General features: G+C 48.6%; 1 protein-coding gene across 1 annotated transcript in view; it reads right to left on the bottom strand.

Moving 5' to 3' along the window:
• Pcgf3 (polycomb group ring finger 3) overlaps positions 1-3,818 on the bottom strand; it is a 37,005-nt gene extending 33,187 nt beyond the window's left edge. The window contains exon 1 of the mRNA XM_051198053.1: positions 3,629-3,818. The gene's annotated coding sequence lies outside the window, so the exon portion shown is untranslated. The remainder of the gene's footprint in view (positions 1-3,628) is intronic.
• Positions 3,819-6,000: the final 2,182 nt, after the last annotated feature.

Genomic DNA, 6,000 nt, shown 5'->3' on the forward strand with positions numbered 1-6,000 from the left:
TATATATACTTCACTCATAGTAAAGTCCACCAAATATCAATGAACTTTCAAAAAGAAAAATCCAATTAACCTCCATTCTTGAGGACCAACTAAACATTATAGTTTCAGTTTTAATACAACACACAGTCAACAAAAGGCCTAGGGAGACAGCATCTCCAGCAAGTGCTGCTCCTGTCAGGGGGAGTCTGCTCAATTCCATGGGTAGTCTACAACAAAAGTGGATTAAGCTTATAACTACTCCCTATCCTTTTGGCTTTTGTACAATTTAATTCTGTAAGAAGGTAGGTGGCAGAAAAGAGTTTCTTAAAGGCTTCATCTATCTTTGTGATTGACTATTTTTTGAACCAGGTTTGATTCACTATGTTGCTCAGACTGGTCTCCAACTTCTGAGATTATTGTCTCAGTCTCATGAGTAGTAGCAAAGATTATTGACATATTTTATCATGTCCAGCTAAATTTAATGATAATCAACTCAGAGAACTAAGGAATAGTTCCAGTTTTTGAAGCATAATGCAAATGCACTGTGCAGCATTCTTGCAATATGAATGGTAAAATTGTTAGGGTAACAACAAACAACAGGAAACTGACCTTCAACCTCAATGTATTTCTAAATAAAGAAAAATTACAAATTCAACTTTAAATCCATTTCTGAACATCAAACAAACAAGGCAGCAAATAAGAAATTTGGCCATTAAAGAATAACAATACAGACCCAAACAAACCTTGTTTTAAAGCACAAACTCCAATAATTCTAGTCAATGACCTTGTGAAGTTGAGGTGGAACCTCCCAAAGTCCAGAAATGCTGGGAGGTGGTCATCAGGGGCAAGAGCATCTAGAGTGACTTTGGAATTCACTACTGTAGCTCAGGTTTGCCTCAAAACCAAACTCACTGCAATCCTGCCTCAGCTCCCAAGTGTTGGGACCTATAAAGGTGTGAGCTACCATGTCTAGAGCTACACATAACTCTTAATTTACTTAAGAAATTTTCTTGGGTATGGGCAATATGATACTTAAAACTTGATAAATGTCTGGCTGACAGCAATATTGCAAAGCCTGATCCACCTTCTGGTACACCCACTTTGTGGGACTTTCTCTTCCCAGTGTGCATAGGGTCTTCATTCTAAAAAAGTTCAGCAGATGTAATGACATACCACTTCCAAGGGTACACTGTAAAGCCTAGAGCCTCCTTCCAGAGGCTGCCTTGCTCTAACATTCTCCACTGTCCTTTTGAGATGCCCCAGGAAAGGCTGGCAATGTAGGAGGGAGCCTGGATTGGAACCCCCAAAGGAGGCCTACTAGTATCCTGACTACAGGCCTATGAAACTTGGCCACAAGAACTGCAAGGTCGGGCCTGGGCTCTTCCCCTTCTACTGGAATCAATTTTTGACTCAGGGCACTACATTCTGGGGTAATACATTGTAAAGCAACATATAAACATTGCTCTATGTTTAAAAGTCCAAGCATGGGAATATGGTGCGTGTCATCGAACCTAAACAAATTCTCATTCTTCCCTAAAAGTTCACACAGTAAATTACAGTAAAGGGCACAACCAAAGAACAAACCAGAAGCAAGCTCTGAGTACAAGGGTCTCAAAAGGTAAAGACACTTGGCAAATACAACTTTCCACTTTGGGCCATTCAGGAGCACAACTCAGTTGACATCAGAGCTAAGGAACCACAAAGTAAAGTGACTCAAAATGAAACATGGAATTGACCAGTTGAAGTATCTCTTGGAAATCTAAACAACCCAAAGTTTAGACTCATCCTGTAGCCAGCACTTTTAAATGCACCCTGACCAAACAGAGCTTCCACAAAGGAACACACCTGTAGCTGACCACTCCAGGTCTGTATGGGAGCTAGGTCACTCCAGAATCCCCTGGGCTTTTCATCGTGAAACAAATCGGGTTTTCAGTGGACATCTCAGTACTTGACGTAGTCAATAGTAGCACACTTTTACCTTTTCTGTCTCCCACAGCAGCAAAAACACACTTCACTTTCACACACACACTGTGTACTCCATGAGAGACTGACTGGGAAGATTTCAGAGAAACAAAACCCTGTTCCCAAGGTCCTCTAATGCTTTCCTTTTTAGGGGTGAAACAGGAGAGTGGGTGCTAGGTGTTCATCCATTCAACAGCCCCCTCAATCCTCTGCCCACTAACCTCACCTTCCTATCTACTCCTGGAGTGCCTCCTCCCCACTGGATACACCTCTAGCCTCTGTACACACCCTCATGATCTGGGGAAAGAAAAGGAGGCATGACCTGTGGCCAAGACTAGCGAAAGACACAGTCCTGTAGGATCTGGGGAGAACAGGGGACACAGCTTGGTTAGGGCCTGGAGCAACAAGTACAGGGCATGCTCTTGATACCCAAGTCCTTAGAGCCAGGATGAGTTATTGTAACCTATCCTAAGACCCTCACCCACTCCATAACAACAGGGTGATCAGGGACTTGTGGGAAGTGCAGGGTTTAAATCCTTGAGCTCAAATAACCAGGAAGCCACATATAAGCTCTTCACAGAAAAGGTCCAGTGTGGGCTGGGTAGATCTGGGCCACCCCTGGATCCCCAGTGCCTAGTGACCTTTTCAGATTTTGGGGTCCATATGTCTGGAGTCCCAGGACCCCCTGGTACTCCATGTACTCCCTGAGGACCTCCCTCGTCGTTCAGCCCGAAGGCTTTCATCCTAAATCCACCCACCTTTAGTTCTATTTGTCCTGACCCTCGGGGCTCCAAACTGCTCTAAGGACTGCCATAGTGGTCCAGATTCCTCTGGACCAGCCTTGGTTTCCCAGCTCCCTACAGCTAATTTGTCCCTGGGTCCTGACCTTCCTATGGCCTTGTCCCAGAGTCCTGGCCCTCCATGGGGTGGTTTCAGGGTCTTAACCTTCCTCTGTGATTTATCTTAAGTTGAACCATCTCAGTGATTATGACATTTTCTAGGTCCTGTCGGGTTCTTGAGATCCAGTCTTCCTCAATGACCTTTCCTAGAATCTTGTGAGGTCTCTAGTACTGACCCTCCCCCCAGTGACCAATCCAAGGGTCGGGTGTCCACCTTTTTCAGGTCCTAGCACTAGGAGGGATCTGCCTGCCCCAGTATTTCTGGCCTGGTCAGGGTCCTGTCTGGTCTGAGGTTCTGATCTCCCTGAACCCAGCATGGTCCAGACTCCTGTTCTTCCTGGGTCCTGTTCTCTGGAATCCTGCCTGGTGCTTGGTCCAACCCGTCTGGGATCCCTGCCTTCCTTAGATTCTGTTCTCTCGGGGTCCAGTACGCTTGGAATCCAGCCTGGCTCGGTGTTCTGCCTGCTCTAGGATTCTACCCACCCCTGGTCCAGCCTGGTCCAGGGTCCAACCTGGTGCAGGCTCTTGTCTTTCTAGGGTTCTGCCTGGTCCCGGTTACTGTCCTCCCGGGGTCCAGGTAGTTCCGGGATACAGATCCAGAATAGCCCAGGGTTCTGCCCTCCCAGGGTCCAGACCTCCCAAGTCCTGGCCTTCTGGCAGGCTTTTAGGGTCCCGCCTCCCGGGCCTGCAGAGGACGCTGGGCTCGCAGCTTTCTGCCGACCATGGGCCGAGGCCGCGGCCTGAGGAGCGGGCGCGCGGGCCAGGCCGGGCGGGGCGGGCTCACTGACCTGCGTCTCCGGCGGCGGGCGAGCGGGCGCACGCGGGGGCTCGCCGGGAGGGGGAGGGGGCGCCGCTCCCTCTGGGTCCCCCCTAAGAGGAGGAGAAAAAAGCCGTGCGGAGTTTAAAACAAAGAGGCGGAAATGCCCGAACCCAGCCGAGTGCGGAGTCGGGGGCGCCGCTGTTGGAGCATGCGCAGTGTGCGGCTCCGCTCCCACCTCGCGAACGGGAGGAGGCTGGGCCTCTTGAGGGCGGAGCCTACAGGGGTGGGGTCCAGGCGGGGCCAGAGGGCGCAGGCGCGTGCTAGCAGTGCTGGACTCTGGAAGCTGGACCGACGAGACAGGCGGGGTGGAGCTCAGGGGCGGGGCCGCAGGGTGAGAGGTGGGTCAGAAGGCGTGCTCAGAGGCAACAACCTGAAGAACCAGAGACTGCTGGACCTCAGGACCATCTGACAGGCGACTGTCTAGGTCGGGAACTAAACCGGAGCACCCGGACGACTGGTTTCCTCCCGTGTAAGCCTTCCTCTTACATTCCTGTCCTGACTAGGAATCAGCCAGGTGCTCAGAAGTCTGTGGACACCTTTCTGCTCGACTTTCGAACCGTGGAAGCCTACAGCTCCATCTGTGCTTAGTGATCAGTGGTCACTACAACTGGAAGAGGGCAGAAACAGAGAAAGGGAAGTCTTTTTTTTTTCCTTTCAAGACAGGGTTTCTCTGTATGTTCTAAGACTCACTTTGTAAACCAGGCTGGCCTCGAACTCAGAGATCCGCCTCTGCCTCCTGGGTGCTGGGATTAAAGGCTACCACACCCCGCCAGAAGGCTGTTCTTAGGGAACAAGGTAGTTGTGACAGCAGTGTGTTAGACAGGCAGTAGGACAAGGAAGGAGTTAGAGGGGGACCTGCAGGAGGTGGGGAGGGGGAGCCATGCCTTGAAAGGAATCCAGTAAGAGCATGTGTGCAGTGAAGTCGAAAGGCGCTATTTAAAAGTCCTGCTGACATCGTATGGATGGTCCTTTGAAGGTAAGGCTCCAATGGGAGCAAGGCAGCTATGCTCTACAGAAATCTGACCGACCTTTGCAATCCACAGAGGCTATTGATGAGGGACAGAGTTGAGAGATAGTCCCAGAGTAAATGAGGATATGGTGTTGGTATTGGAAATAGCAAACAGGTACTGTTGAGCAGCCCATAAGTAGCCCTGGACTTAGAGCACAGATCCCAGGAAGTCATCTAACTTGACAGACAGACCCTGAAACCACCTGTCTATAGGTGGGCTTTTCATACCTTAGGTAAGACCATATTCAGATGTCATTCTAGGTCCAGGGTTCATACCTTATTTCTGTGTCTAACCATCAGGGATGCCTCGGGAATTCTAGCTTTACATTACCTCTAGTCTTTCCTGAAGGTTGTTGCTCACTTTAGGACCCCACCTTCCAGCATTGAAGTCTTCTCTAGCCATCAGCTGATACATCAGAATCCAGCCAAATGTCCCTCCCCCCCCCATCCTCACCATGTATCCCTAGGTTAGTGAATAACTTCCAACTAGTCTCCTTGTATCAGTCCTTGCTCCTTGATCCATTTTCAACACAAAATAGTGGCTTTTGTAAAGCATTAGTGGGGACATGTAACATGTTCAAAACACTCCAAGGCTTTGCCCATAGCAGAAAGCAGTGGGTTAGGGTAACCTGGAGGCTTGAAGAGACCTGAAATCATATAACTGTCTTATTTAGTAATATACTAAGTTCACAGGTACATGTGTGTGTTCTGGTTCAGCCAAGCAAATGAAGGAACCTAAAATTATGGTAATCAGTTTACATGATGGGAAGGGAATACTTCCCTCTTCTGTCTCCAGCTAGCCTCTCTGGAGTATGTGGTCCATCCTCTGTGATGAATTTTCTCTTTGATGGTCTTCTCATCACCTACAAACTCACAGTGGGGCTTCTGGGAGAACAGAATGAAATGACCCCATGCTTCTTTTTTTTAATGTTCTAAAATATTTTTATTGTATGTATATGAGTGTTTTCCTGCATGCATGTCTGTGTATCACGTGTGTGCCGTTCACTGTGGTGGTATTTTGTTTGTGATCTAACAAATAAAAGTTTAACTGAAGATCAGAGTGTGGAGCTAAGCCACTAGTTAGCCACAGAGACCAGGCAGTGGTGGTACACACATTTAATCCCAGAACTTGGGAGGCAGAGGCAGGTGGATCTCTGTGAATTCAAGTTCACCCTGGGGTACACAAGACTGATCCAATCTAAAGGATAAACAGAGCACTTTGGATCACATGTCTTTAATCCCAGTACAGGGGAGGTAGAGACAGGAGTGATATGGCTGGGCAGAGAGAGGAATATAAGGCAGGAGGAGACAGGTGCTCATGGCATTCAGTC

Source organism: Phodopus roborovskii, unplaced genomic scaffold, assembly GCF_943737965.1.
Source record: "Phodopus roborovskii unplaced genomic scaffold, PHOROB, whole genome shotgun sequence".
In the NCBI taxonomy this organism is placed as follows: domain Eukaryota; kingdom Metazoa; phylum Chordata; class Mammalia; order Rodentia; family Cricetidae; genus Phodopus; species Phodopus roborovskii.